The following is a 9,505-nucleotide window of genomic DNA, read 5'->3' as shown; positions in this document are numbered from 1 at the left end:
CATTCGGTTTCGATTTTAATCCCTCTGAAATCAAACCAAAGGGCCTCTGTAAAGCCATCGAACGCGTCCTTGGGTTGCGGATAGAGGATCCCTGTACCAACAGTTTCTGCTGAATATGGTTACAATAATTAAATAACTGTCGCGGACAATTGTCCAAGGATGGTCTCGAAAGAATTAATTCCCAAGCAGAGGCATAACAACTGAGCCAACAGCTGAATGGCATCTGCGTGAGCTGTCTCAAACAGTAACTTTGGAATACCGAGTGATTTCTGAGAGTATGTAGCCCTATCCTCAGATGCTAGGATGTACAAGGATGAACGAACCCCTTTCCCTAGCTATTCGTGGGAAGAACAATACTAGCACCAAAGATTGTTGTAAATTGCGGTTCAAAACAATCAAACGCTCGAGGCTCCTGACAATGCAGTGAGAAATATCCACAGCTCTCGCACTTTTCGCATCAACTTCTGCGAAACCATGCCGAACAACTCCGGATAAAGGGCTATGTGAGTGCAGCGCTTACTTTACAGCAGACAGAACAAGCCGGCAACAGGGAAAGAGAGTCGACCCGGAGAAACATCAACATCCAGGTTTCTCTCAATCACAAAGATCTAGCTGAACTGGATAACAAGCTTCATGGAGATTTTGCCGAAGAATCCAACCTTTAGACTAACAATCGTGGTGTGTGTAATGTAGCGAAAGCTTTGGCGGATGCACACCGTAAAACAAAACCAACGGTTGATCATAAGACAAAAAGACGAATGCATCAATTCACCACAAAGATAAGCTGGGAAAGACAGTACGGGTCCCGCATTCAGTGTGTGATTGACTACATGACATCTGGCAGGAATTTCACCGCCAATGTTCGAATCACACACCTAATAAGTGAAAGCTGCTCACCATTAGGCAGCATATTGTCTATATTATACGGGTACTATCTGAAGCTAGGAGAAGCACAGAGCGGAGGGAGGAGTGGGTGAGAGAAAACCAATAGTTTTTCTCTGAAACGTATTCATAGTAAACGTATTCATAGTATTCATAGCCAAGACGAACTATTCCGCTCCGAGACCACATCTAACCATATCATATCTAAACAGCCTATTCCGGAGTGTTTGGTGGAAGGGCGCACAGAACTCTTAACGAAGATGCGAAATTTGGCTGACCCAAAGAATTACAGGCTAATCATGTGTCTGAACAAACTGTACAAAATCTTCGCAGCTATCCTAAATGATAGGATTGTTCGGACAATCGGACATGTGAGGCAAGAAATATACGAATAACGCGGCTCAAAGAAAGGTGCAACAGGATGTTGCGAGAACTTAGTCATCGATAAATGTGTCTGCAAAGACGCAGCATCCTACCAGTGCTTCCTATCGATGGCCTGGATTAATTATAGGAAAGATGTCGATTCAACTTATCGATAGAATCATCATAGATTATCAGGGCGACACCATGAGCCCACTCCTCTTTTTTCTCCCATTATTGCCACTATCTCTCGCACTTCGCCATTCCGAAGGGTTCTTCTGCAGGAAATATGGAAATAAAAAGCATACGGTCTAGCATGTATTTTACATGGTCGATCTTAACATCTATGCGAAAAAGAAAAAGCAACTAGACTAGCTCTAGAGATTGTCGAAAAATGCACGCGGGAAATTGGAATAGAGTTTGGCTAGGAAAAATGCGTCAAGGTTTATTTGAAGCGAGGAAAACTTAATGACATCTTTAAAGACCATGTGCTCATCGACAGAAGAGCTATACGATACCTTGGCGCTGGAGAGACCTATAAATTCTTGGGCGTGCCACAAATTTGCATTCAAGACGTGGCATCTATAACGGATACTCTCCAGATCAGACACAAACGCCTCAGAACTTTTCTTAGGAAATACGCACTGTTTGTAAAAAACTTCGAAATTTGTCCATACACTTCTCATAGAAATAACGATTTAATGTTTTATTTTTTGATCTCGTATCCGAGACCTAGCTAAAAGTTCGTTACTTTTTTACGGATACATTTTTTCCGTAAAGAAACCAACCATATTCTTCATTGAAATTTTGGCACCACCTGTCAAAAAATCATATCCAAGGAAAATGAAAAGGAAGAGAGGTATAAAGACCTTATAAGGGCGTTCGCCGGTTATAACCGGAACATTCTTCTAAGCTAATCGTCCTTATCATCAGCGCTATTGGAGTTGCCAAGCTTTCATTGGTTATTAGCCTGAAAATCATTCCTGCATCTGAATAAAATGCTAAGAAACTTACGCGAAAAATGCATAAGGCAGTCGACTTTGGGTGCAATTTTTCAGATAAGCATCCGCTCCCGACGAAATCCCGCGGTTGTCCTTATGAAAAACATTAAATATAAAAAGTAAAATTTAAATCATATAAAATAAAAATATAATACAGTGAAGCCGGGATTCAGACCTCTCGGATTCAAATATTCTGAGAATTGACGCTGTGCCGAGGGAATGTGTGTAAGGAGCTGAGGATGGGTGTACGGAAATGCTAGGAGCGTGTGGCGCTCATTCAGGTGTGACAAAACAAAACTGGTTATATCCGATGGCAGGCTGAATCTGGGTTGCCCCCCCCCCCTACTCCAGCCCCAAAACCGATTCTAAATTCAGAATTCACTGTATATACAGGGTGGGCACGCTGCCAAAATGTATAGAATTCGGCATACATGCCCATAAGAATTCCATTGGCGTGTAAGACGGGCTGCATATGTTTTGGTGCGCCACAGCGTGTCCACTCTGTACATATTATATGAAATATAATATAAAACAATATATATTTCTCCATTTGAAAGAAGTTAGTTTATTTAATTTTGCATTCATTAGTGAAAAAAGTGAAAAATATTTTTAAGAATAAAAAGCAATAATTTTAACAAAAAGAACCTCCTTTTTTCTGACCCCAATACAGTCCTCTCTCTGAATACCACCGCTTTGAATAATGCCGTTTCACCTCATTCTTGCTCGAAAGCATTCACCATCATCGCGCTACCGCTTCGAGCGCCGGCATTTCAATCTAGTCTCTTTGAATAGTGCCACTCAAATACATATACGAAAATAGACTATGTGCCGGATTAATGCTTTATAGTGTATAAAATAATTAATGAAATACTTGCCGAATCAATGCTTGTACAAAAACAACTTTCTTTTGTTGACACAAAATCGAGAAAAAACATCCAAACCTAAACTTCGTACTTGCGGGGGGAAAAAAAGAAAACTGACCGGCGGCACTATTCATAGAGAGCGGACGCGTATTCGATGGCGGTTCCACCCCGTATGAAAAAATTTCATGGCAGTCGTGTCGTCACCAGTACAGTTTCTCTTAAGCCAACACGGAGAGACAAACTGTGCACCTAAGATCCCGGGACTTAGGTCGTCGTTTGCGCACAACAGATGGATTAATAAAACCCCCAGCGATGGGCGATGGCGTTACCAGCGTCCGCGGATGTTCAGGCTCCCGAGCAGGCTCCCGCTCGACTTGGGCCTCAGAGGCCCAACTCACTGTGGGATTATGACCTCATTAATCTTAGTTTCGAGCATTGACTCAACCGCAAACTCAGCGTTTATACATTAGTTATTAATTAGTATGTTTATGGTGGAGTGTATTTTCCAGTTTAAATGATCAATCTATTAAACATTTTTCTATTGAAAATTGAAGTATTTTATTTCAAATATAATTGACGAATGGACTAATATTTTAATTTTAGAAAGTAGAAACATAAGTAGTATTTTATAAGTTCTAGTAATATATTTTCGTGCAGTCAAAAGTACTCGTATGTTTACTTAAGCGAATTAATAAAGCTTGCAAATATCCTCCAATAATGACAAACATCGAAATTAAAATTTTTTTCTACTTGTTTTCGTAAAAGCAAAACCGAAGAATAGTTTTTTCAAACATAGGGAAAAATTGTCTTCGGTGAAAACTTGAAAAATTGAGATGGTTGGATTGTGAAAATGATATTATATATTTCAGTAATTCATTAAAACGGATTAGTATACGTTTATTCGCCAGAAGCACCACGCCGAAATCGCTACACGGCCTCTGGACTTGGACTTCTGCAGCCCAAGTTGCTTTGGGATTAAGGTGTCCGTCACTTCCGGCCCTACGCGATCGGCGGTAGACAGTATAACAACCGCATGACCTGTAGGTATATTACGCTAGAGATCGGTACGGTAGGAGCACAGTTTGTCTCTCCGTGTATCTATTCACGCAATACTAGCCTCACGCTACACTGAGACTGTCTAGTTTTGCTAGTTGTTTGATTCAAACACTTCTGCTGTCAAGTAACAGTCTTGGCGCTATCTAAAAGTTCATTGCAAATTAGAATATATGAAGGGTTTCCAGATTTTAGCTAGTTTCTAGACAAAATCGGGGTTTAAACTAATAAAATTACAGCTGTAAATTCAGAAAATAATATTTTTTTAATAAAAGAGTTGGAAAATTACAATATATAATTGCATTTATAATAATTATAGTATGTATAATGATATGTATTATATTTATAATATTCCATAAAATTAAATTATAACATAAATGATTTATGTAATTTATTTTAAATGTTTATTGAATGCATAAATGATAATTAATTCTAATGTATAAATTATTTGAAACAATAAAGAATAATTATTTCGTAAACTAATCGCAAGTACAATCATACGAACTTTATTGTTTTTAATTAATTATTCACAAATCATGCACTTTTAATCTTGATAAATTGTTCATGCTTTAGTGAAATAAATATTACAATGTAGGTAGATGTCCCAGTAATCGGGACGGTCCCAGTAATCATGAGTTTTGAGGTGTAAACGCCACAAGTATTTCCCGCATAAAAATACATACAATCCTAAAATATTTTTAAGAAAGTTTGGACAGTTCTTGTTGTGGAAACCAAATTAGTTTTTTATACAAATAGTGCACATAAGTAAAACGTGGAAAATAGCTGAACATTCAGGATAGGAAAGCCGTTTCTTTGCTTAAGCTTTTAATATGTCAAGAAATCACTTGATCGGGACGAAAATGATTTTTTTGTAATAAAACATAATTTTCGTTTCATAAAATTAAGTAAAATATTCATTTAGTACCTTCTTGCTCGAGAAATATCGGTCACAATTATATGGAAGTATCAAAGCATAGTTGCTCGAGTACTCGTGACCGGTCACGAAGACAAGGACGACTCTGTCAACATTTTATTTCCATATTTCATTACAAATAATAAAGTAGTTAATTTCAAAAAGGTTTGAAATGAAATTGGAGAACTGACTTGTTACTGTGATCAGTAATCGTAATATAAATTAGTGCTTAAAACTGAAAAAGGTGATGTAAAATTTCGGCATAACTTTAGTGACTTCATTATCAATTTTTTAGTTTATTACCATTTTTCAGTCAAATTAATATTTACTGAGTAGTTTTTCAATAGCTAACATTAATCTATACTGCATTATATACGGAAAAATGTGTAATAGATATATAATTTTTTATGGTTTTAATGTTTTAAGAACATAAACAGAACACAAGCTCCAAATACTCATGATTTTTTAGTTACTGCAATTTATCAAATTTCGTGATTGTGTTTTTAATTTTTGTTGTCGATTTATTTTTGAGACTATTTTTTTCTTATGAATAAAATATTAATTATATTAGACAATATTTTTAACTGAAATAAAAACTAAACATTTTAAAAGAAAATTCATTTTTATTATGATTATTTATTATAATGTCCATCAGGCGTATTTCATCTCAGAGGTCTCAATGAATATAAAACTGATAATACATCTTTCATTTCCTTAAAGTATAGATAAAATACAAAAAGACACTAAAAATAAATCTGAAAATCGCTAAAAACTGAATTCAAGAAAACTTAACGTTTTTGACGAAGACTAGGACACTCACGATTATTAGTACATGGCAGTATTGGAAATCACGATAACTGGGACATATGTGCTTTTTAATTTTGTATTGTTTATAAATAAAAAGCAATATTAAATATAATGAAAAAGAATTTTTATAATATTCTAGGATGTTGAATGCTTTAATTAGTACCAATATGTTTTTAAATAATCGTTCCAAAACGATTTTCTAAATATTTAAAGTCAATGAATTCTCTTATGGTCATGATTACTGGAACGTTTACCTTAATAAATTGAAATTCATATCCGATAAAAATAGAAAAAAAAAATTAACATTTGAATAGCTGAGCTATATATGATACAAAGTTACACCAAAAGCACGACACCCGGCGTGTGTAGAAGATTTTTGGAAACTCATTTTTTCCTTTTTTTGTGTACAACATTCTTTTTATATTTTTAATTAACTGCGAAATCTATATATTAGACAAAACCAATTTTATTTAATTTCTTTGAAAATCATAATTTTCAAAACTCGATCTTTTTTGAAATTTCGCTGCTTTCCAGCATACAGTTTAACGATTTCTCATTTAACATACTTTCAAAAATCTAATGAAATATGTGAATACGGGCATAAAATGATACGTACGGCAAGTGTCATTAAATGCACTGTTGTAGAGCACACATAATTTGTTAAAGAAAGCATTTTTAAATTAATTATATTTGTAATGTTACCTGATAAAAATCCAGAGACGTGAACGCTTTTGCGAAAGACTATCCCTCATGATATTTTCCTCCAGAAAATTCTGATGTTACTGGTATAAAACAAAACTTCCATGGATAAGAAATTTGAGAATTCTTCTTTCTCATTCATCAGACAAATATGTCAATATGGGATTTTATGTTTTCTCTTTTCAACAAAGGCTTAAGTATTTCCAGGCGCGGATCTAAAGGGTCGAGGAACCTAAGATCGTAGAACAATAATTATAAAAAACATTAATATTTGGAAAGCGTGGTTTTGGTCTCGCGGAATATTCTCTCCTGTCAATTTAACCGTTTATCATAGCATAAGTCACTTTTGACATCATCTTTGACTTTAAGTAACATCAAGTTGTCAAGCTTGCATGCAAATGCTTTATAGTTGATTTAATTGTTATTACATACTTTATACTTTAGATTAAAAAGAATAATTTTAAACAATATAATAGATCATTTGAAAATTACTGATTTATAAAGGCTTGGTTTCACGATTCCACTTTACGAACATTTAAAATTGAAACAATGTTTGGAATAGTTTAATTCTTAAACGTACAACTGATTAAAAAAAAGCTTTTAAGCTTGAATTAATTATTTTTAAAGCTTCCAATTAAAAATCATATGTCGATGTCGGCATAAAAGAACCCCTTATGGCCGGTATACAGTTACGTATAGGTCCTATAGCAGGATAAATTTCCAGGACTTTAGGCCCAAAACGAACCCTGTAGATTAAAAAAAAAACAGTAACCGTAACATTTTTGAAGTTGGAACTTCGAGAAATTATTTTTCGAGAAAAGCCCATCTAAAGTTGGCGACTGCCATAAGCACTCATGCTGTATTTTTTGTTTTCGAACATGAAACATACGAGTACCTACTTCCGGTTACTTTCTGTATATGAGTATAGTCCCAATACATTCACCGTAGGACCTATGATCATGAAACACTGAAATCTAAAAATAATAATTTTGACCTCAACTAAGAAAAATGCGAATACCTCTTAAACTAGATCCGGCGTTAAGGGTCCTTTTCATGTAAACGCCCCCATATAATTTTAACTTTTTTAGAATAAATCAACTGAAAAGATTTAGAACATTTAAAATTCTCAACTTTTCTCTTGTGAAAATGATATTGAATGTTTTTTTTAGTACAGAAATCTGATTTTTCATAATAAAATCTATTTGATGCAACATTATACAATCATCTTAATCATTTTTACCATCTTCGAAATTTCTACAATTTCAATTTAAAATTATAGTTTTGAATGCGCCATTCTGAAATTGTTAAATTTCTGAGACTTTTTTACAACTATTACATTTTTACATTTCACCTGTAAACTGAAAACTACACCTGAACTTTATCAGTTTTGAAGGTTTTCAGTATTTAAATTTCACTACGTAAAGAGAAGCATTCGATCGTTTTTGTGCGGATATTGTCATCTTTAATGATTTATGACTTTTTTACTATCAATTAAAAAATTGAACTCTTCAAAATTAAAAAAAAGTCAAGTCCTAATTCTTAGAAATCCTATTAAAATCCATTAATTTTAAATACTTTAAATTTAAAAGAACCTAATGCTTTAAATGCTTTCATTTTGTAGCTAAGCATTCAATTAATTGAACATTTTTACATTTTTATAATTGATTTAAGGTATGAAAGTATTGATTTTTTAATTTTTATGACTTGAGAAACTGTTTGGTAACAACGAAATTACCTGAAACTTGTGTTTGTGCTTAGAGGTCATCCTGAAACATTTATCTTGAGAATGTGGTAGCTAATAAGAAACATATTGCACGCATAGTGCGTGAATAATGATTGCTAGAGTGTCAAATAATATTAATTTTGTAATAGAGTGGCTACTGATTATACATTTTGAAATAATTAAAACATTTTATAAATTAAATTAAATTAAGAAAATTATGGTAGAAGTGATTTCAGGCTTCACAGCCCAAAATGCTTTCATAACCGGTCGAACAGGGTAATTTCCAAAAAAAAGGGGAATAATAAGAGGAATGAGGTTCTTTAAATAACATTAATAATGCAGGTGCCATATTCCTAAGATTTCAAGTCAAAATAATTTTCAACCAACAAAGACGTATTTTCAGTAAAACACTTATAGATTTAGAAAAAAATTAATTTTCAACCAAAAAATTGCATTGACAACCAAATAATTGAATTTTCAAGCCAAAAAGACGAATTCCTTAGAAGACAGTTGAATTTTCAACCAAGAAGATGAATTTCGAACCAAAAATATTAATTTTCTACCAAAAGACGAATTTTCAATCCAAAAGAAAGAACTTTCCTTAAAAAAGACGAATATTCAACAAAACAGTTGAATTTTTAGTAAAAAAGATTACTTTTTAACGAAATAGTTGAATTTTCAACCATATACTTAAATTTTCAACAAATTAATTGAATTTTAGAATTCAACTAATTTGTTGAAAATTTAAGTATATGGTATTATTAGATTAGAATATTAGATTTTTAAAATATACAAAAAAATAGATTTTCAAACAAATAGTAGAATTATTGATCAAAACAGATGAATTCCACATTAAAAATATGATAGTAGACTGGCTAATCAAAGAGAATATACTTTCAACCATAAAAAATGAATTTTCAAAAAAAATATGACATTTCTAACAAAATACGAATTTTAATTTTAAAAGGTCAAATATATCCAAATTGACTTATATTAAACGAAATAGTTGAACTTTCTATCAAATAGATGACTTTTTAAGAAAATAGTTGAATTTTCCACAAAGCAAGACGATATTTATTGCAAAAACAAACCTGAAAAATTCCCGATATTCAAAAAAATTCTAGACTATTATTCGGCGTTTTACCGATTCTCAAAATTTCAGGCTAATTCTCGATTTTCACGGTTCGTAGCTACCTGTTTAAAA

At 33.2% G+C, this 9,505-nt stretch overlaps 1 protein-coding gene across 1 annotated transcript in view; it reads left to right on the top strand.

Annotated features, from left to right (window-relative positions):
• Positions 1-9,505, top strand: part of LOC117176799 (lachesin-like) — a 231,141-nt gene that overhangs the window by 99,654 nt on the left and 121,982 nt on the right. The gene's annotated exons all lie outside the window — the stretch shown is intronic.

This window comes from Belonocnema kinseyi, chromosome 7 (genome assembly GCF_010883055.1).
Source record: "Belonocnema kinseyi isolate 2016_QV_RU_SX_M_011 chromosome 7, B_treatae_v1, whole genome shotgun sequence".
NCBI lineage: Eukaryota > Metazoa > Arthropoda > Insecta > Hymenoptera > Cynipidae > Belonocnema > Belonocnema kinseyi.
This window is presented reverse-complemented; position numbering and strand designations above follow the sequence as displayed.